This window comes from Nipponia nippon, unplaced genomic scaffold (assembly GCF_047370975.1).
Source record: "Nipponia nippon isolate SJK-2023a ecotype South Korea unplaced genomic scaffold, ASM4737097v1 scaffold_1, whole genome shotgun sequence".
Taxonomy (NCBI): Eukaryota; Metazoa; Chordata; class Aves; order Pelecaniformes; family Threskiornithidae; genus Nipponia; species Nipponia nippon.
The window spans coordinates 25,211,301-25,234,601 of record NW_028262290.1 but is presented as its reverse complement, the minus strand read 5'-3'; the positions used below and the strand labels follow the sequence as shown (position 1 = coordinate 25,234,601).

Sequence of the window (23,301 nt, the reverse complement as noted above, 5' to 3'; positions counted from 1 at the left end):
TCATGTGCAGAGGACAGCTCTGCTGCCAGTGTAGTTGCTTGATAGCATTTTTATATGCTCCATATTCCCCTAAAGAAGCCAACATTACCTGTTTAAAATGCTTTCTCAGAAGTAAAGAACTTTGAATTCAGATAGTATCCGAACTATACTAGTGTATTTCTTGATGCCCAACAAATGTAGAAATGTTTACAATATATTTTCTAATACCTATAATTTTCTAATAAATTTAATAATCATGAACAGAGAGTAGAATATGTTTCAAAAACAGTTTTATGAAAAATGATACGTTTTCAAAATAGTCATATATGGTATCATCAAAGAATATTGCAATCTATAATCTGTTGATTATCTGAAAACCAGAAGATAATCTGAACACTGATCTATCCAGTCCTTAGTTCTGGTGCCCTGCAGAGGTGTTCATTTGAAAGTAACTCTTTGTATCTTCTGTTTGCCAGACTATTTATGGAAGTGCATTTGAACGTGTAATGGAAAATTTAGAGATGAGAAACAGAGGTGGAGACTGAAGGTAGTAAAGCCTGTTTATTAGGTCTTTGTATTGACATTGCAGCTATTTCAGAATTGAATGAAAAGAGAGGAGAAACAGATGCCAAATGCATGTTTGTTTAGAGGTATTGAATCCTTAATCGAGGCTGGGAGCCGAGGTGTCATTCCCAAAAGCAATTTCAAATTTAGATGCTGCCAGGAAGCATTTTTTCATTAAATGTACTTGCTGTCCTTTCTTCATTTGCCTTCACTTAGGGTTGTTCTGGGTGAGGGGAGGGATTGGTTAATCTATTTTTTCCTATATTAAGGGAGGTATTCAGGTCCAGTCCATCACTTCTGCCACTCTGTGATGCCTAGATCCGTTTGTCTTGTTTCTAACAGAAAATAGGTATTGCTGTAGGCAGGATGGATTTTCTTATCTCCATGCCTTTTCCTATGTTTTCTCTTAATCACCAGCTGTGTGTCTCCTTGTCTGTCCTACCGATGTGCTGTGCTGGATGGACTCTGTGCTGCTGTGGTGCTTCTTGTAAGTCAGTGTCTGGGGCACTGTTTGTTCAAGTTGCTTGCCTTTTTGGTAGACTGATGGGAAATGCTGCATCGCTGCAGGGCGTAGCATGTTCGAAGGGTGAGAGATGAAAGGTAAAATGATGATAAAAGACTTCTAGGTGTTCTGAAAGAAAGTCTTGCATACTTGCAATTTGTGTACTGTTGCTTTGTTGGCCAGAACCTTTGCTTCTTGGGCCTGTGTGTTTACAAGTGCATGTATAATATGAATAACTGCTAATGGTATTGTGGCAGTTCTCCAGAACATCCTGGAAATATCTTAGAAGAAAGTATCCTCCTTGTGATACTGCAGTATCCCACTTTCCACAGGTGAGTGAAGAGTGGAACTTAACAATTTTCCCTAAACTATATGAGCTTTGGTGTGGTGTGGGTTTTTTGTTTGCTTGTTTGTTTTGGGTTGTTTGTTTGTTTTTTTTTTTAAGATTTCAACCCCTTTTGGACAGGGGATCACTTACTGTTATTTGCTTACTCTGTTTGCAATGAATTAAGCTGGCTGGAATGGTGGAAGCCATTGTGTGGTGTGATTTCTAGGTGATCTTGCAATGTGAATAATATTGATAGGTTAAAACTAGGTACTTTCTAGTAGATTAACATTTTAGGCTTATTAGGGCTGGTTATTAGAGCTTACTGACAAGACAGAATTGGTAAAATCACAACATGAATTGAATCAGTGTTCTCTTGCTGGCAGCTTGGTGGCTGTTCCTTGTTCCAGAGATGGCAAGCGGCTGCCACGTTGTGAAGGGCAAAAACCGTGAAGGGAACCTTTGAGCAGGGATTATGTGGGCAGCTTATTTTTCTTTAAGGTATGGTAGTATAGCTATGGAGTGAATGAAACCACCTGGGGACTCAGGCATCCCAACTCTGAATGAGGGCAAGAAGGGAAGAACTTGAATATACTCAGAAAAACTCATTGCTCTGTTTATATGACGGCTCATGCCAACTCATTGGTGACAGTGAAGGCCTTGAACGATTTGTTGTTGACTTTCAAGGAGTGGATTCGTTTATTTAGGACAGAAAGGGTAAGAGATGACAGTAGTTACAAGGTTGGTATTACTATGCTGTGTGGCAGTTGGGTCTCATGGCATTGTCCCCATGTTGTGTTAGAGTCAAATAATTCTCTTGCTACTTTATAGGTATGATGTAAGAGCAGGTTTTGTTACTTAGGAGAAAGCCACTGTAACAGGTAGGTAATTTTCCCTGCCCTCCCGCCCAAATGGTGTGTTTATGACAGCCTTTTTCCCAGTAACAATTTCCTGAAGCACCGGCAATTTGGTGGTGAAAACCTTTAAACATGGATATTAGGAGTTAAGAGTAACAGAACTATTTTTAATGAACCTTCTCAAATAACACGTATTATTGTAATCAGTCAACAGTATCCATAGTATTTGGCTTTTTGGAAAAATCCGGATGTTGGCTTTTTTTGCTTTAAGAGCTTCACTATGCCTTGATTAATGGTCTTGTACAAGTTAAAGTAATACAGATGTTTACTGTTGTGTACAATAAGCTGGTGAGTATTTCCCAGTTTGTAGTGGATGTTTTTACAGGAAAAATACTCAATTTACAAGGCATGGCTAAAAATGTGGTTGTAATAAGCTAGCCATAAGTCTGTTTTTTTGTTTCCTAGCTGTACGTTTTTAGAACATTTTACAGATAAAAGGTATCCTTTAGCTATTGAAATGGTCCAGTATTTATCCTGTGGTGAATGTACTCTTACAAATCTAAAACTATAAGTAAGTCCTTCTGTTCCTCAAGAACCACAGATTAGATAAAGTTGTAACACTGTGTCTTGTAATAATAACCCCTTTAAGGGCTCTAGAAAGAAGCAAAATCGAATGTTTTTCGAGAACTCAAAAAGAAAGTTTGCAAGAGTCCTCAGAAATAAATGCCAAGAGCCCAATTATTATTTTTTTAAATGCTGCAGAACAATTTCTCCAATATGTAAGAAATCCAACAGGGAACATATTACAAGGCCAAAATAGACCAAGTAGTACTTGGATGCAGTCTGGAGACTGTTAACAAGGACACATACTTGTTCAAGTTCTTCTCTTTTTGGGCCAAATTCAGCATCTTATACTTATCTGAAATAAGTAATTTCCTTCACTTTCTCTCCCCTTCTTCAGGCTGCAGGTGGCCAAGACAGTGTCTGCTTGTGAAGCTCTAGTAACTCTAATCAAAAGCTGTGTCTGGATGAAAGCTGAATTCATGAGTGGCACGGTGCAACTCAAGATTTATGGCAGAGGTTGCATGGATAGCCTGAGTGGGTGCATGTGTCACAGTTAAGTGCAGGCATGCCAGGGCTGGAATATCATTTCATGGAACGTACATGAATTTGAAAACTGTTGCTTTTCCTTTAATTTCCCCTTTTTGTAACCTCACTTCATTTATTTTCTTCTACCATGTATAGTAACGTATGCCTTTTTGTATATACATCGTACTCTCAAAGTGCATTTTCTTTTCCTCTCCTGTTTTTCCATTTATTCTTCAATGCTTTGTAAACAATTCACTCCCTTCTCAATCTTGCTGGTGATGTGTGTGAGTTAATGTCATTTTTCAGCTTTCAGGTGCTAGCACAGTGATTTCTTACCACATCACCTCTTTCTAAGGCTTGGTCTGCTGCCTTTGGTTCCAGATGTGAGACTTGCCTGCTACGGAGAGCTTCCTTCTTTCCCTAAAACTTCATGTCTAAGGAAGTAAGGGCTTCTTCGCATGAGTAGTGGCAGAGATACTCAACTTCTGCTTGTTCTGCCAAGTCTTCTGAAATCTGGGATAGTACAGTAGTTTTAGTAGGATTTCTTTCGCTTCTGTTTGTTTTTTATAGCGAAGAGACGCATCTGGCCTTTAAAACTGATATTTCACCTTTGAAATACTGTATCCTCTGGTTGTGTCATGAGCCCTAGAGTCTCCTTTCCCTCCTGTTCTGCCCCTCCTTCCACCATGAATGCCAGTATACCTAACTTTTTGCTACCATCTTTGGAGTCTTTCTTCCTATGACCCATTCTGGTGTCCATAGAGGGGGAGCAGTGCTGTGTCCATGTGGGATTGTGTTTCAGCCGGTAAGCCCTGGCTAAGACTTACGTGTGAGCGTGAGAGCAGTTCTCTGTTAATATGGGACTTGACATGACCTGAGCTCAGTCTGATCATGAGCTGTAGGCCAGGTCCTGAACATCTCTATCGCTCTGTGTGCACGTGGTCTAACTAAGCAGACCTGTATTCCCTTCTGTGTATCATAGCCCGGGAGTCAAGCGGGTGAGACAGGTTGCTTTGCCCTAGAAAGCTGCCCCTGTTGCCCATTAAATGGCCTGGGCCACCAGCTATTATTTTCAGCCAAAAAATCTTGACCTGTGTGTAAATTTCTAAAACTTAACCTACATCCTAAAATAATTTCAGGAGCTCTTCAGCGAACTGCTTCATTTTTACTGTCTTCTTGCATTTTGGTTATTTAATAAACAAAGCAATTGCTGTGAACAAGCGAGCCTATGGTAGCAGAAAATAGGAGTTGTGTTTGTCATCACTTTTTCTTCAGTAACACTGTCTGTTGTAGCATGGGACTGGTCATCTAAATTGCTGCTCAACTTAAAAAATTAGCTTTCCTCAGGCATTTGAGTTTAACTAAGGTTGTTTGCTGCCTCTGGCACCTGTTGAAAGGAAAAGAATGAAATTAGTTTATATGTACAAAATGAAGTAGAAGTTTTGTATGATTAGTTTTTGTAAGTTTTTGCTTTACTTCCCTCTGTTGCCCTGTCCCAGTTTCAGTTGAGATAGAGTTAATTTTCTTCCTAGTAGCTGGTATAGTGCTGTGTTTTGGATTTAGTATGAGAATAATGTTGATAACACAGTGATGTTTTAGTTGTTGCTAAGTAGTACTTATACTAAGTCAGGGACTTTTCAGTTTCCCATGCTTTGCCAGGTGCACAAGAAGCTGGGAGGGGGCACAGCCAGGACAGCTGACCCAGACTGGCCAAAGGGCTGTTCCATACCATATGGCGTCGTGCTCAGTATATAAACTGGGGGGAGTTGGCCGGGGGGCACTGATCACTGCTCAGGGATGGGATGGGCATCGGTAAACAGGTGGTGAGCAATTGCATTGTGCATCACTTGTTTTGTATGTTGTTGTTGTTGTTGTTGTTGTTTTGTATGTTGTTGTTGTTGTTATTATTATTATTTCCTCTTCCTTTGCTGTGCTATTAAACTGCCTTTATTTCAACCCATGGGTTTGCTTTTTTTTCTCCCTATTCTCTCCCCCATCCCACCAGCAGAACAGGGAGGGTGAGCAAGCGGCTGTGTGGTACTTAGTTGCTGACTGAGGTTAAACCACGACATCCTCCAACACTCATACACACATTTTTCTGATCTGCCTATAGCATTCTGGTAACTATGTGATTTTCTGGACTGCTGAAGCCGTGCAGCCTCAGTGTCGTATCTGGCCACATTCAGGGGCCAGCCTGGCTGGTGCTCGCCGGATGTATAGCTGGAGAGAAGCTGACATGTAACATCTCCGGACGCGTGTACAAGCTTAGTGTACGTGAGCTGCAAGTGCCCTGGGTGTATTTGAATTTTCGTCCCCCTCTCCAAGTGCTGTGTCAGTTCAGGAATTTGTGGTTACACTGGCTTTTGGCCTGTTAGCGTATGTGGTATGTGAGTTCATTTCCTGCAGTTCTGCCCAGTCCTCTCAATTTTTTCTTTGCTTCTAATTAAGCTAGCCTTGGGCTCTCAAGTCTGCAGGGGTGGGATGTTTTTTAGTCCATCTGTAAACCTGCTTCCTTGTTTTTTGGTTAATGAAATAATCTTGTGTCTTGTTCTCTTGGCATTAGGGAAAGTATTTTACTGGTTGTCCAAACTTTTTCCTCTTCTAATTGCAAACCATTTTTACATCTTTCAAAATAAAAATCCTTGTGTTGCAATGCAGTTTTTCCATCTGATGATAGAATTAAAATAAAAATCACTTTTTTTAAAAAATAAAGCAGCAGTTAAAGATTTAGGTGCAACAGCTGATACTGAGCATGTGTTAGCGGTTGGGCCATGCTAGGTGCACTTACTGAGTCCATCTTCTGGCTTAGTTTCATCAGAAAGGAATCTAGCACTAGTGCTCAGAGACTGCTCAGTGATCAGGCAGCCAAGGACTTTGGGAGGTTCACTTCAAAAGCTCATTCTTTATTCAAACTAAAAGGCCAATATGGACATACCACGTGAGACCTTTAAGAAAGTCACATCATCTGTATAATCATTTAAACGGTTTATGGTGTAATTTCTGTTGTAGTGGCCAGAGATGTGCCCTCTGTGATATGAAAATTCAGGTTGTGGCTCTGGATTATCAAATGGGAATTCCAACAGGGAGCACAGGGACAGAGCCAAGGCTTTCTGTAAGTCAGGGAAGACAAACTTAGGGATATTCACTGCATGTCAGTCAAGTAGGTCTCCTTGATGCTGATGAGTATGTAAAATCAAACATTAGTATTATTGAAAACTTTTTGATAGAAATGGCTAGACTAGATTGCCTTTTTGTCAAGAAAAAGCACTGAGAAAGATCTGTGTTGAGGGGAGAAAGTTACTGAGTTAAGTTTCCAGAAATAATATTCTTCAAAGGATGTCTGGGACACAAGATATTTCTCTGAGTATAAAAGTAAACAATCAATTTCTATATTCCTTGAGTAAAAAAATCTACTATATTTACCTTTTTTTAAAATTTTTTTTTCCATTTCATGTGACAATGCTAAGCTGGTATCTGGAATTTTCCTTGATTGCTTGTAATGCTATGTTCTTTGGTCCTGGTGCATACTATTATGGGCAATGCCACCACTCCTGCTTCCAGGGAGCTAGCTCTTGTTGGAAGTACTGAAAATAAAGAGTTTGCCTATATTATGTGTGGATCTGATGCCTTCAGTTATTTATTCGAGAAACTTTCTTTGCTCATTACCATAGTTCAGCAGCAGAGTATCTGTTCTTATTATTGCCTTGTGGTTTTTAAGTGTTTTTTTCTCTTCCCTGCATGTGAATTTTATGCGCACAGGGTGAAGTGGTGAATGTGTGTGCTGAAGAGTTATTTTCTTTCACTGGGGAGGAGAATGCAGTTGTGGTCAAAGTTAGTTTAGAATTGGTCTCTGAGGGAACTGGAAAATTGATGAACCTGCTTGATGTCGTGTGTGCTTGCTTTTGACACTGCAGAATTGTTATAAAAATAGTCTCCTTCTGAGCAGGCAGCATCTTCTGTCCACTTTGCACAGGCTTGGGGAGTGCACGAGGCATAAAGGCAGCAGAAAGCTGGGTGATAACTGTGGAGATGTAATGGTAAAGCTGTAGCATGACTGAAGAAATCAGGAAGGACCACTGATGATTTGTGAACACTTTTCACTTATGGATTAGTATAGCGGCAGGAATTGTTGATAGGAAAAATCTCAGTGAGAAACTGTCCTAAGGCAATATCCTGTGGCAATAGGATACAGCAATATTGTCTTCTGTTCTACTAAGGGACCAGGAAACAAGGATAAAACCCTTGTTTGTGGTGTAATGAGGAAATAAGAGCAGACCATGTTTTAAAAGTCTCTGGTGGAAGATGCTAGTTATGTTTCACAGCGCTATGCATGTTGTCTTGCTGCCCTTAGAGACAGGCATTGATGGTGTGCTGTGGGATTTATTTTCTTGCCCTGTACTTAGGGGCTTTCCCTGCAAGGTGTTTGTATATATTGTTGACTGACAATTCATTAATTTTTACTTTGCTTGCTATGTTCCCTGAAGGCAAACATGCCAGACTGCATTCTGCAGTGCAGTCTTTGTGCTCGCTTTTGGGCAAATCCTAGCTGTCAGCAAGAGAACTTAGATGTCCTTAGAAGAAATGGGAAGCTGTGTTTTAGGAGATGATCGTATTGTACAGTGGGTTCTTGCTATTTGAGCAGTAATTAAGCAGTCAAATTTCAGGTAATGTCATAATAGTGAGAAATCTGTAGATGATGTTTCTTAAGTCCCAATCTCTCTTTGGCTTTTGCCAAACTTTTTGCCTCTTTTTGCTTTGAACTGCATAACTCTGTTTATTTCCAGTAGACAGGGCTTGATGTGTCATCTGAAACCTCTGGGTAATTTCATCCATCTGGCATATTTGTTTTCTTACAAAGTCAGTAAAATGCTGATGAGACTAACGAGGGCTTTCTCTACCTCCTCCTAGTTTTGGCTACTCCTGTTCAGGAATACGTTCATGTAATTGGGAAGAGTTTCATCCATTTAGTGTCTAGTAATATAAGCAGTGTCTTGTAACTTTGGTAGAGGCAGGTAAAGGGTAAGTAAAATCTTTGTCAATAGACTCTGTTGTCCAGAAAGGTGCTCTGAGGATAACGGTCTTTTTGAAATCCTCGCTTCCTCACCAATAGCTTCCCTAGCCAAACCTTTATCAATGTAGTATTCAAGTTTTTTTTTTTCTTCTCTTCTGACCCACCCACTCTCCTAACATTACTGACTCATAAATTTTGTTGGTGGCTAGGTGGCCACCCATATCATGAATAACACGTGTTAACTCTGGTCTTATTCGGGTACCATGATTAGATCTGCTAATATTCTGGAGTTAGTAAGGTTTAAAGGAACAGTTTTGTTCTGCCTTTGCATTACTGGTTCATGTATATAAAGATGTTGAGCGTATAAAACTGCCAATTCTTGGGTTTCTTGTACTAGTCTGTAAGGAGTTACAGCTATGCTTGCCGTGGGTTGACCACTGGGAACTTTAGCACTTTTCCATTATTTCCTGTTTCATCCTAATCAGCTCCGGCTTTCTTTGGTGTTGCCAGCCCCTTCTGAGTCTGTATGAGTTGCTGTGCCTACGAAAGCCGCGTTAGCAAGTTCAGAACCATCTGACATGATTGTAATGTCTTGATCCAGCAATTGCAAGTTCTGTTGTAATGTTCTCGCAATATTCGGTTTTCTTGATTACACTGACAAGAAGTGTCTCGCTAGTATGTGGCAACCATAGATGTAGAGGATGGAAGGAAAACCTGACAACGAAAATGCAGATAAAGATTACAGAGAGGGATCTGAGTAATATAATGCCAATGAATTATTTTCACAAGGGGTGTATTTATTTTCAGCTGCTGATAAGATCTGAGAAGTGTGTGGACTGTCATTTAATTTCTGTGTAATTCTGCATGTTTTTTCTGTGTAAGTGCAGCACTGAGGACTTCATCTGGAGTGTTCATCTCCAGAGCACATGAGCATATGGCTCTGGACAATTGGAAGAAATTAAACAGTACCAGAATGGTTGTGCCAGAATGGTACAGAATTGGTGTTGGGGGAACCCTAGCCTAATACTCTCCTTTTTTCATTTAAAAAAAAAAAAAAAGAGGAAAGACAAGAAAAAAAAAAGAGTAAAGGCTCTGTTTCTTGATGTATTCTAGGATTGAATCCATTAATTTCAAGTTGCACAGCAGCTCACTTTTTGATTTTGATCCAGGCAAAGCTGAAACAGCTTGTACAGAGGTCTACTGTATACATTCACCTGCCTATCCAGTTTTATTATTTTCATGTCTTATAATTGGCTTTCCAGTTTGTACTTCCCACTGAGTATTGTTTCTACTTCCTGTATTACTCAAGATACTTTTTGAGAATCTATTTGGTATTGTTCTTCATCTGATGCTATTACTAAAAATTGCCTACATATTACAGAGAGTTTTAGCATGTATATATTAAAGTTTTATTTATGAAAGATGTTGTATCTGCTGTAAAATATCTGAAATATTCTTTTCAAGGTTTACTGCTGATTTCCAAAAGTGAACACAGGTTTATGTAGGACTCTGGCTGGATTTGTGTGCATCAGAATCCGTTTCATGCATACAACAAAACGTTTCATTTTGATACGTAACCTTTTACTTATGTCATGTAAAACAAACAGGCAGACAAATATAGGTGCCATTTTAAAAATATACTTAATGTACTAGTCAACTGTTAATATCCACAGTCTCTCTGGTTTATGCCCCAGGCACGCAGAGTATTTGGAAATGCTAATTCCTCATTTTGTTTGCCTCATTTGCTTAAACATGTGAGTAAACATGTATGTTTTGCTCCAACATATTATGATTTCTCTTTACAAGGATGCTTGCATTGTTTTTCAAGGGGTAGGGGACCTCTCGTTTTTACTGTTTCTTCCACTTCCCATGGTCTTGCTTGTGGCTTGTCCATATGGTAGGGGATTTCTGTGTTATTTCATTAAATGTTGTCTTCACATAGGATGGCCTTACCCTGCTGTGTTAGCTCTACCATGATGTATGTCAGGCATTTAAGTATGATGAAACCCCTTATTTATGGCACACAAATTTTGACTTGTGTTTTTAGGAAGTCAGAGCCAATTATTCCACAGTTGTTGTTTAGAATGTAGCCTGATGTTGATGGCCAACAGTAATAATGGGCTCTTCTTTGTAGAAGTAATGTCTTGTGCCTTGTAAGTGTAACTGTTTCAATTACTTTAATCCTTTTCTCCAGCTTTGTTTTCCCCTTCAAATCCAATCAGTCACCTGAGCCTCTCTCTTATTGTGTCCATCTTGTTGCATCAAATACTAATCCTTTGGTCTTGCCTGCAGGGTAGGGCTAAATGGTGAAAATCCTTATCCATCTGGTTTATTAAATGAGAGGTGCCAACTCCTGTCTCTGCTCTGCCAGTGATGCCAGCTTTGATTACTTGCCTGTTGTCCTCTCCTTCAGGCACCTTATACTTTCTCTCATTTTGTTTCTATATTTAGGAGGATGGTGCAAACCTGAAGCCATAACTTTGTTCTCTTCCAACTTTCCTTTTTGAATCTGACCTTTGATTTGGTATTTATAGATTGTTCCCATATGTCGTTAGCTGGGTAGGTGCCTAGGGTCTGTGACTTCTGCTAAACTGTTTCACCATTACCTTGCTTTCCTAATCACTGTCTGCAATACTTCTGCATTGGCTGTCTAATATGAATATTGCAAATACTCTGTAAAACAGAGAGGGGTTGTCTTTGATATGTTTCTGTTCTTTACTGTTAAGCAGGGTTGAGCTTTGACGACAATTCCTGGATTTTTAATCTACTGTGATCACAAAAGAAGAACATTTATTCTAAGAATAAGAAACAGAAAGGAACCACATAGTTTCTGATTTACTTATTTCTATTTGGATTTCATCACATTAGTTTGCTGGTGACTGTGAAGCAAACAAAATATATCTCAACAAGAGATATTGAAACTATTGTACTGTTTAGCTCTGGAAAATCCAGATTGATTCTAGACATTTTTGCACAGGACAACAAAAGATACTTTTGTCAGATGAGGGAGAATAATCGTGTGAATTAACTAAAACCACAGATTCTGAAGTTCCATTCATCACTCTGCCTTGTGTCCCTGTGGGATCTTGAGTAGCTCATGGTAATTTCTCTCTTCCCTGTTTGCAAGCAGCGATAATATTTTTTTAAATGTTTATTTAGTGTAACAGTTGTACATTGTTTACTGTAACGAAGACAACATTAAAAGTTGACTCTTCTAAACTGCAGTTAGGTAGTCAACAGTAGATTCTGCAATAATTTGCCTGTGCCAAAAACAAGTAACGGTTGTATTATTACATAGCAGTGGGTTGCTACTGCTGATAAATAATCCATTATATAACCATGGGTTTTTATTATGAAATAAAATGTAGTGTGTTTGATTAACTTCTGCTAGATGGAGATTTCAGGTTGACCTAACGGAGATCTGTGGGAAGGCTCTGGCAGGAGGTGAATGACAGAGAATACAGGTCGTTACCTTGGAATATTGTATTTTCAAATGTAAATATTTAAAAACAGTTGGTTGACTGTAGCTCACAGGATTTGGATTTTGAGTTCAATTCAGTAACAACTCACTGTGAGAGAGCTGGAACCGCTGGAAAAAGCATGAAGGAGCTGGAGTTTCATAGAAGTACAAGGCTTTTTTTTAGTAACAGTACTTTATCATCAACAGCAACGTGAACTTTAGAAATCAGGTCCCAGGATTCAAATGTGATTTTGCCAAACGTCTGAGGCTTGGAAAGAGTGAGCTCACAGGTGGGACATAAGGGAGGTTTTAGCTGTTCTTCTATAATCTGTGTATTGCTTGCACCTTTTCAGGGAGTAGACTGTGATCCTTCTTTGAGGAGGGTCTGTGTCTCCATCTAAGTATCTTTCCCTGCAGTCTCCAAAGAAGGAAACAACAGCTTTCAGGGCTCCCAGTTTCAGGCTCTGAGAAGGCTGCAGTTGCTGCTGGGGGAACATGGGAGAACCAGAAAGCATGCGAAGGGAACAGGCAGCTTGAGTACACGCTCTGTATCTCCAGAAAGGGCATTAGAGGGATCTACATTTGTGCTCAAGCCCAAAGAGCTTGAGCAGGGATTCAACACTGTCCAGATGCAGCCAGCACCTGGAGTCCAGAATCCTGGGCTGCCGGCTTCATCTGAGAGACCATCCAAGGCTGTAACTCCACAAAACTATGTGTTTTTTTTTCCCCTCTTCCTTTACTTAGTTTACAATGCTGACAATCTAGGAAAACAGAAATGGTGTGCTGCAGTGTCTGAGAGAATTCTAACATTTCAGTCTTGCCAGAAATGCGATGTGAATAGGCATACCCATGAGAAAACTTCAGCAGAGCTACTTGGAATAATAAGTGCAGCTGCAATTTATGATTTTAGAAGCATAACTGTTTTTCAGTGCCTAAAATTAGGTTTCAGTCATGTAAATCTTTGTATGGTACTTCTCAGTGACAATCAGTGATGGATTCCTTTAACCCTTTCCCATATAGATCAGTATATTTTATTCCTTGCGTATTTCAATGTTACTTAGTGGAATGGCTTAAGAGTTAGTGAAAAGATGGCAGAATTCAGGCAAGTGCAAAAAGATGACAAGGAATGGGAGAACACCATTGTAAAGTATGAGACTTCCAGGTGAGGCTTGTCCATAGAAGTTTCCTGAGAAAGGAAAGGAGAATGCTGTTCGTTCCTCTGAGGGTCTCCCCTAAAGGTGTCTAAATTGAAACAACAATACAAACTTTTAAAAAAGAACAATTTAAAATGCTTAGATCAGTGTCAGCTCATCATGTGATGTGCTTGGCTGTATATCTGTATAAACAGAAGATGTATAGAAAGAGGATGTTATTACTTTTAAGTCAATCTAGCTGATTAAAGAAAACGTAATGGGATTTCAAAGCACTCAGGTCAGTTTAGTATGCTTGAGTAACTGTTGGGTATTAGAGAAAGTATCTGTGAAACTTGAAGGGGTTTTTAGTCCAAGTATGTTTGTGGCTGAGAAATTCTAACGACAAATACACTATTTTTTCCACCCCCACCTGGGTTTTTCAGAAGGATGTTACAGGGTTAGCAGGGAGCAGAGCTCATGAGCTGGACAGCCTGGCTGTTGGGGTTTCAGAAGGATGCTCCTCGACAGGTCCGTCTACCCCATATGTTTGACAAATCATGACTTTCCAAGGAAGAAGATGTTTTATCAGCATTTTTGCAGCCCGGCCACTCAGTAGTTTCATAGCTCTGGCAGCAAGAAGTAATACTGTGTGATTAGCAGTGTACCATGGGTCATGTCAGCCATCGACTGTTCATAGCAGGTGAACAGTTCAGTGGTTAAGTCATGGGTCAAGCACTGTCCTGTTAAACCAGGAGTTTTGTTAATACTGGTATTAATCAGGGTATGGGCTACATCACAAGATTCACCTGCAGGTCAGTGAACCTTTATCTTCATGTAGATGAAACTATTAAAAGCCTGCTTTGAGGGCTGGGTGTACAAAGGCTTTGCAAGCTGCAAATGGTCTTTGGGCTGCACTTACAGAACAACTGCTTTAAACTACGTGATAAATGGTTATGGACTGCACACCTTCAGAGTTGTTCTGTAGAATTCAGTATCTGTTTATAGACAAGCTAGATTTGAAACAAGTGCCATTTCCAGTGAATAATTTAAGTAACTCCACTATGCTTACACAGAAGTGTAGTACAGAGTATTTTAGAGAAACAAATTTTTACTTGACAGCTACAAGTTAGTTAAGCGTGTGCGTATTAGCTTGTAAAACACAGTTCTGCTTCTACAGTTACATGATACACTCCTTTCTGAGTAGATACAGTTTTTTTAACAGGTTTTCTATTTATGTTATTCATGAAGTTATATACATGGTCTCAGTGTTAACATCAATCATTAGCAATCAGTAAGATAATTTTTCTGCATAGTGTTCTTCAGGGGGGGGAAATAATTCCTCATTAGCATTTGAACACTGGGAAGAAAATTCTCACTTTTTATTGTGTTACTGTCTTACAGTGTTGCACTAGGTGGGCTTCACTGGTTTTGTATTCTGAGCTCTAAGGCTGTGGTGTGTGCACAGGTCTATGAATGCAGGTGACTTGCTGCAAGCCCTTCCTCGTGGAGGCTGTCTGAGCAGAAGAGTGATACCCAGGACAGATGGGTGAGGAGGAAGCGGGGAAGCCCCCGGTCCCCCCTGACAGCCCTCTTCTGGAGCTACCAGAGGTGAGCTGAGAGCTGCGGCATTTCCATGGCTGACACTTTTCAGGTAGTCTGGAATCTCGTCATGTCCCTAAATCCACTTCACCATGTCCACCGCCACAGTTCATCTGATCTGACTGGCTGTGTGCCTGTATCTCTTGGTTAAGGTCCAAAAGCATTTGTGTATTTAAATTTATGTACAGACTATAAAAATCACGATCATTATTGTACATTCCAACAAAAGCCTCCAGCCTGCTACCTTTTTTTCCAACATTTTCCTCAGCAACATGGATCAACTAATGAAAAAGAAAGAAGATTGCATTGTTTCAGACAGTCTCTCTTCCAGCAGAGACTCTCCTAGGCACTCTTCATTAGATATTAGAGAAATCCACAAAATGTAAGAGTGGGATTGAGAATAATCTTTTCTCTCCCCTTCAGCAGACGATGAAGGAGTCAGCGTATCTCCAGGATTAAATAGGAAGACCCCAACCCTTCAAACAATAAGCAAAGTAGTATGAATATATAGAATGTATTGAAGAGCACGACAACTTGATATCTAAAACAAAACAGTGAGAAAGTGTTGCCATTTGACAGCAATTTCTCTTTTCCTTTTGAGGAAGGAAAATGAGTTGAATGCTTAAGACTTCACTATTTTCTGGGGAAACCCCTACCTTCATTTCCTCATGGCAGCTGCTGTGCACCAGCTGTTCTTCCTGCGTGCTCCCAAAGAAACCAGCAGCATGGGAAGATCCACAGAACTGATTCAATCATTCTCCCACCCATGGTTTGCACTGGAAAGATTTTTTTTTTTTTTTTTTTTTTTTCCCTGGCCTGACACTCTTCATTTCCCAGACACAACACTAATTGCCAGGAAAGGAGCTGTTCAGAGGAAATACGTACCTATTGGGACATTTTGTATTTCATCTGATGTACATTATGAAGCTTTTGGGAGAATCTGCCACAGTCAACAAATGCAGCTGGGGAAAGAGTGCTCACGCTTGGCATGACATTTTGCCGTGCTGCTCAATATTTAGTCCTAGTTCACAGGAGTTATTATAATGTTATAATAAGCTATAAAAATATATTCTGTTGCTAAAAGGAACTTTTCTGTTTACAGTGGATTTCAAGTTTGAGACTGAAAAATTCAGGGTGTATCTGTAACTTTGGAGCGACAGGCAAGACTTGCCTGAGTTTTGAAAATAAAAACATACCATTTTATTGGAGAATGCGTTTATCAAATCAGTGTAATACGCTATTAGATGAAGTATCCTTATCAGTTAAGCATTTACATTATGTGAGCGTTGTTGCATAGTATGTGAACTAGGTAGGCAAATATAACAATCAGGTGATGTTAAAATAGTTCCTTTCATGTGGCACTACTAAAATCTCTCACTTGAGGGGAAAAATAAGTGGTACCCCCTCTGTATTATTTTTACTAACATACTTTTTATTCTCTTGACCTGAAATTCTATTTTTTACTTGAACAGCGAAAGTGTTGGGTTGTTTAATAGAACATCAAAAAGGAGTTTAATATTCTATAGAAATTAGATCTGTGGGAGTAAAAGAAGCATTTATGTAGTGAAGATGTTTCAGAGTTTCAGTTTTCTTCACAAAATATAGGGGCTCACCCAGGTAAGTGTCTTGCAGTGGCTTTTGGTTTGCTCACTGCTTGAGACTGAATCCAGTCAGGCCTTTTGCTCTTTCTTCTCATATCCAGTCAGTTTTTAAAGCCTTTTTTTTTCCCCCTTTCTGTTGAAGTTGATGGAAGATTTGCCACTGGCTTTCAGTGTAAACAGGGTTATACTCACAAACAGCAGAAAAGATGACTAGATAATCTCCATTTCCTCTCTTCTATTTCACTCCTGGGATTTACTTCCATGCTATCTATGGTGATAGTACCTAAGTTATTCTACTGTCTAGTTTTTTACTTTTAAAAGCTCTCCCCTTTTATCCATCTACATAGTTGTCTTTGGTGCTAAGATACTGTTCTTTCTCCTGCTGTCTTCAGAAACTTGTTTCCCTTCTGTCATTCCCATTTCTACCTTATGAGTTTTTTCTAGACTGCCCTTGTATTCTTGTTGACCCTTTTACACTTTAAAAATATGTCTCCATGAGGCTTTGTTTGCATTGCCCCAGCCTAATTTAGCTATTCCTAAATACATTTGAGTTTAAGATTCGTATTTCGTTTAAGGTTCATATTTCAGTTTTTTTATGGAGTACAGCGTCCAAGGAGTGTACTGCTCTGAATGGTGTGCGGCATGGAGAAGGAAGAGAAGAAGAAAAGCTCCACCCATGCCCTCTTCTCTGAGTTTAAAACTTTCCCCTGCCTCCTTTCAGACCTCGCTCACCTCTGTTTACCTGTGTGGTCAGCTGGTTAAAAGGAAGAAGTTTTATGGTGGGTAAGACCAGTATCTTCCATCCCTGCCCTTTTCCTTCAGCTCACTGAAAGTGTTGGCTGCGTGTTACCCTTTGCCATGACCATCTTTTGAAAGGAGGAGGAACCTCATCCATACTGTCCCCTAATACATTGTATTCAATGCCAGAGAAGGCTCAAGTTTCTGGTGTGACTTAATGTATATGCCTGTGCATGGGAGGGCTTGACCTTCCTCGCTACTTACTGTCTGCAATGAAGCAGAGACTTGGAAGCACTGATACGGTGATTGATCCTACCCTGAAAGCTCTGATGCCTCTTCACACCTGTTTGTGCCTGATAATTTTAATGTAAGAATTCATTATTAACAATAACAAACATCATTACCGGAGGAGGTACGAAGGCCAGATCAATATTCTAGACAGCTAGCTGTTATTTAGTTTGCTTATGTATCACCAGCCCTGTGATGCCTCTTTGTCCGATTCCCTGCTTTCCAAATAAAGAAAATGGGCTGCTTTGTTGTTTTGGTTTTGGTTTTTCTGTTTGGATTTATTTATATCCTTCCCGTAGGTATAAAATATAACATCTGTTTCCAGTGAGGTTTTTATGATTTGTCCTGTGTGCTCACTGGTCTCTGGTGATAGAGGGGGTCACTGAAGATATAAATATGGCTTCTGCTCAAGGCTGCGAAGCCAGGAGTTCAACAAAAAATCATGAAGCCAGAAACCTTGCAGCTGCTGGCAATTAGGATTGTCCTTGGCGCTCCCTCCAGGAGCCCTCTGCTAACATACCTATGGTAGCGTGCGGCAGGCAGCTGTGTTCTCACAAGGCAGGGATGTAAACACAGGAGGAGGGAGCTTGGTTGTTCATATTGAGCAGAAGGAGCCCAAGCAGGTGTGTGACTTAAATGGCTCCCTCACGGTATTGTCAGCTGCTGGAGAGTCATCCTCATGTCTGCAAGATGCAGAAAGTTTCTTTTTCGGTTGAAGAGCAGCTGATGCAAGCGTCCATTTCCTGCAGACGCTTGGAAAGGATTGTGCAGACTTCTCTACTTTCCCAGCAGTTGGATAGTCCCGGGGTGGAATTCATTGGACTTGCTTCATTTGATCATTTTACCATTCACAGTTGTTTTCTGCTTCTTGTTTGACAAACCATATCTAATTATGCTATTTTTTGAAAACTTCTGTGGTTATCATAGCATTCCCTTGGTGCATGTGGTACTGAATATTATAATGAAATACAAACATATATGTGTTAGTTGCATTCTATAGCCCAGCACATATGTAATTGCGTCAAAGCTATTATGCTTCTTTGGTAAAGCCTAATTTTAATGAGTGCCTAGCACTGATTAGATGCAGTTTTCTAAATGTTAATTTAAATGGAGTCCATGTGGTAACAGAGTAATGCTGTGCTCTTTTTTAAAGGGAGTTTTCCTCGGTAAGGCCAATAGTTTCTGGAGTCTGTCTTACACTTCATTACACTTGTGCAGATGCTACATCAATTAAAGGCTGGTACAAAGTAATCTGGAAGAGACTGTATAACTAGACTCCAAATGTTCTATCCTTGGTAACAGACTGCTATATTATTTAATTCCATATTTCTACTGCATTGTATTTTTGCTCCTTAGTTTCTTAAAATTTTCTGTGCATGTTCATATTGTGTTTCAAATTTAGCAGTCCTGCTATTATTTCAACTTACTGTAAACCAACAAATCAAATCCTACAAAGCCAATATAAGAAGCAAACAAAGCAAGAGAATCTTGGGACAAATGATGACAGAAACACAAAACTAGGCTGAATTTATTTCTTTTGTATTTTGCCAAGTGGCTGTAAATGGGGAATAGTCTTGATTTTATTTTTAAAGACCTAATTCTTCTGAGAAGATTAACAATACTTTTGACATTTTGACTAATTCTGTTACAGTTTGGCCTCTCTATTCAGATAATGGTGAGAATCTTGAAAGAATGTACACAGTCTGAGTGCGCACAAGGACAGGTTTTGTTTTGTAAGGACTTTATGGTGCTGGAAGAGGGGATTTAATTGAATGGAGTTCAGCCCTTGCCATGCTGCTCTCAATGAAGAGAAAGATAGAGGAGTGAGGCACTCATGAGTAGCTATTCTCTGTAGCTAAGCGTGAGATCAAGATGTACAGTTTCCCTTCTGTTTTGCTACAGGGTGTTCCATCACTCCAGTAAAGTGTAAAGCTTCGTATGTGAGGGGGGTTTCTGTGATACGGAGAATATACAAGTGAAAAAACAGAACCAAAGTATGGAATGATATGAGCCTGTTACCAAGAGTTAAGGCGGTGATCTTGGTATGGGTATAGCTAGTGATGAATATAGTCATGGTTCCATTCAGGAATGTATTTTATGATTTAAGGCAATAGTAACAAACTAGCTGACCTGCCAGGAATGTTTAGTTTACGTGTGGTTGGTACAGTGAATATGGCATGGGTCCTGTAGATAGTAGGCGGTCATGTGTGTAAGTAGAGTTTCACAGTGTGTTTGTATGAGTGGGTAAACTAAAGATACTTAGACAACATTTGTATTTCCCAGCCCTAGATGCTTTATGAAGTTGGTGTGAAGAATTGTGCATTGCGGGGGGGGTGTGTATGTGTATATACATGTTATGGGTGAAGTAGATCTTTGTAAGCTTCTGTATGATCAAGTTTTGTTTTGTTTTCTTTTAGTCATGTTAGAGTTCTTGTTATATCATGCTTACTTCTCTCCTTAGGAGATTGCTATCTTTGCATGAGGCTTCAACTTGAAATGTGTTTTCCATCAGAGCATCCAGTTTAGCTTGAAGCACTGGTTCTTACACAGTTTCTTTGTTCTTGGGCATTTTAGCCTATCTTAGAGATAAGGGTTGGTAGTCCAGGAACGAAGTAACAAGCATGCGAGGTCAGGTACCACAGTAACAAGTACCGCAGTAACTGACCTGACACCAGCAGCACATCTTTTCATCCATGCCTTTTAGTTTCTCCACATTTGATTATTTTGCTCAGAAGAGAAACTAACTGGCTGCATCTTGACTTTTTTTATCCTTCCTTTACACTTTTCTGTAGGATGTAAGCCACATCTGTTTCTTACTAGTCATTTGACGTACGGTTCTAATAAGGAAAATGCTTTATTTTTTGGAGCCTTTCCTCTGCTTTGTTATTCATACTGTGATGCTTCTTTTCAGTACTTTCCAAGATGTGAAATCTAGGTGTTTATCAAAAGCAAAACCCAGCCACTTTATTTGTCTGAATCTCGTTAGCTGTTGAACAGGAATGTTGAGACTGAATGATGATGAGTTTTTATTAACATGAATAGGTTTATAAAGGATTAACCTAGCTAGTTGTGTTCTATTTTTTAAGTAGTTTAAATATGAAGATGAGGTGATCCAGTAGATCTACAATCAGAAGAACAGGTGCTTTTGTTAAATAAAAAAAAAAATAAAATAAAAGAACCGCCCACTCCCTCTCCTCTGCTAAACACCAAACTATGGTATTGGAGTATGGGTATGTTTAGATATTAAATGGCCTAATTACCCTTAAAATTTTGCAAAACAAATTCAGGCTTTGCTGGATGACAGCATTTTCAGAGTGAGCGTGGGTTTGAAGCAGCAGCAGCTGACGTCGCTCCCAGGTGTCCGTAGGAAGCGCCAGAGGTGCGCCTCGCTTGCCTGTAGGTACCAGTGTTGCAAAGATGAATGCTGATTCTGAGTCAGGGTTGCTTTGTGATCTCCCTAGCTGGTTTTATGTGAAGCTTTTCTTTTTTTTCTTTTTCAAAGGGCAGGGAATGGTAAATGTGAGTCAGATTTTTTTTTTCTTTGGTAAAATCCTTTTTCTTTAGAAAGAGTAGCCACAAAGTGGTGTTTGTTCAGACTCAGTGAAAAAAAAAATCTGCTTTGCCCACCAGCACCAAAATTCTTTCTCCTGAACCGCATCCTCTTTGCCCTATTTGGAGCCAAACTAAGGACTGCTTCTCTTCATCTGTTACACACAGAGTCTGCTAGTAATTTCTTTTCTGTTTTATTTAGTTAATTCTTGCTCAGGTCTTGCCATATGGTCAGCAGCCTTTCCAGTTTTTGGTTATCTCTGCATAAAAAGGGGCTTAATTTACTTTACTTAGAATTTTTTTGATGTACTCTTTGATACTTTATTAAGCAGTTTATTATGTAGATATACTTAACACATGGCGTGTTTTGCAGGCATGTAAACTTTAATCAGGTATATCCCAGGATGCTTAGTGTCTGCCACAAATGTTTGGATCATGTGTTATGTTGGGCAGTGATATATCAGTCCTGTGATAAGGATTGTGATCCTGCCTTGTGCTTTTGTACTGGTAATGCTTAGGGTCCATTTCCCTTTTTGTAGCAGTCATTTGGACAGTTATCCATTCCCTTCAGGTCTCGATATCGTCTGAACAGTTGCTGCCTCTGGCTGCCTGTGCCAAAATGTCTTAGTTTGGGTAGTTGGGTTTACCTTTATAATCCTGGCAAAATAGTAGTTTGAGCATAAAAATGGCAAGACTACCAGGTGACTTCAAGGTTTATTTTTTGGGCTAGCTGGGGTAAATTTTGTACCTGCAAACGTTTGTTCATTTGAGGTGTGTAAGCATGCGTGCATCTCAGTGGGTTGTCAGAAGCTTTATTCACAGTTGTGGTAGAGCGTTGGGATTAAGCATCTGAAAGAAATGTAATTGCTACTTATATTGCAGAAACAAATACAGTTTTAGGGGTTTCTTTTGTTGAGCATCTGGGAAATAACAAGGGGAGTGCAATCAGTACAGGTGTGATAAAACTTGAATTACTACAATTCAGCGTTCTGGGCGTGTTAGTGCTAAGACATAATCTTGCCAGAAGACTCAGGTGAATGGATTCATTTAAAATGAGCAGAAACTGTTTCTGCTCGGTTATTGAATGTAGGGGTTTTTTTGACTGTTAATACCTGAAATTGTCATCTCTCTTTTTTTTTTTCAGTGTGTTGTGTATTTTATGTTTTTTGGAAAGTCTCTTGGTTAACATGCTGGGTATATTCCCAAACACTCAAAAAAATACTAAACATATGCAGCAAATTGTCACAGTTTAAAAGTGGGGGTGAGGAGGGCTTTATTTTTTTCTTAACAGGGACAAAAGGAAAGAAAAAAAAAAGATATAAAATCTGAATTTACAAGTCTACGTGAGTTTATCCCACTCAGGGAGGATTATGTGGCACAAGAGATTCTGAGTACCAGGGTAACTCTGTTATTTCAAAGGTGAGCTACGGGTCACCCAGCTTGCAGAGCTGATGAGAAGAGGCACCGGCCTTCGTATGAAGTTCAGCCATAAACAACTGGGAGCAATAACTTCCTAAACTGTTGCCACCTAATAAACAGATCTGTCTACACTCTGAAGCAGCTCCCGTAAGGCTTCTGTAACTGATTTTTAGTATTTTGTTTTCAAATAAATGTTTTTACGTATCTACTCTGCAGGTTATGTTATTGATTACAATATGACTTGTTATGGTTGAGAAGGATTTACTCTTCTAAACAGAGAGAACTGAATAATCTCTCCCATTTTACCTAATCTAGATCCTTAGAAAGTGGATATTGTCCTTCCTCCTCACCACCTCTCCTCCAGGATTGAAGTGGGTTTTCTCCAGCTTAGAAGACTTAAAAATCCCCCATTTTTTAAAAATTTTTCTCTAAATGTATAGAAATATGTGCCTGCTACTGTAAGTAGGCTCATAGGTGAGGATTTTCACATATTGCACATGATCCTGGGCAACCGGCTCTGGGTGGCCCTGCTTGAGCAGCGGAGTTGGACCAGATGACCTCGAGAGGTCCCTGCCAACCTCAATCTTATTATGTGGAAAAATAGTATTTTAATTTGTAACAGTTGATGTGAAGAATGCCTGTAATCTGGTTTGAAAGCTTCAACTCTAGCCCTTGTTCATAGGGGTAACATGTAGGTAAAGATATGATTTAGCTTTAAAGGGTAACATGTAGGTAAAGATACGGTTTAGCTTTAGAAGTTTACTTTGGAAACTTTATTCACTGGCATTTCACTGATAAAGTCACAATTTAGTAACGGAGACAAATAGACAAATAGCATATTCATAAGAACATTGAGGAAGCCTCTATATGACTGAATATTTTACGTATATTGAAAATGTCTCTTTGAGTAGTGACTGAAATGTGAGAATTACAAAGTAGACCTGAAATAAAGGGTTGCAGATGTATTATTTCAGCTTACAGATTTACTGCAGAGGATGACCAGTACTGAAGAGCTGCTTATTCAGAGTTTTACCCTAATATTTCAATGTGCAGTTCTGAGCTTATTTTAGGATTTAGGACATGTAATTGCATAACAGTTGATTTCCGATCATTATTGTGGTATCAGAATGGTTCTCAAGTGTTCATTGAGTCTGTCCTCTTGAAACAAAGACTATTTTTATTCCTTT

The 23,301-nt window shown here is 39.5% G+C and overlaps 1 protein-coding gene across 5 annotated transcripts in view; it reads left to right on the top strand.

Moving 5' to 3' along the window:
• The window catches only part of CPQ (carboxypeptidase Q), a 167,657-nt gene that overhangs the window by 39,181 nt on the left and 105,175 nt on the right, over positions 1-23,301 (top strand). The gene's annotated exons all lie outside the window — the stretch shown is intronic.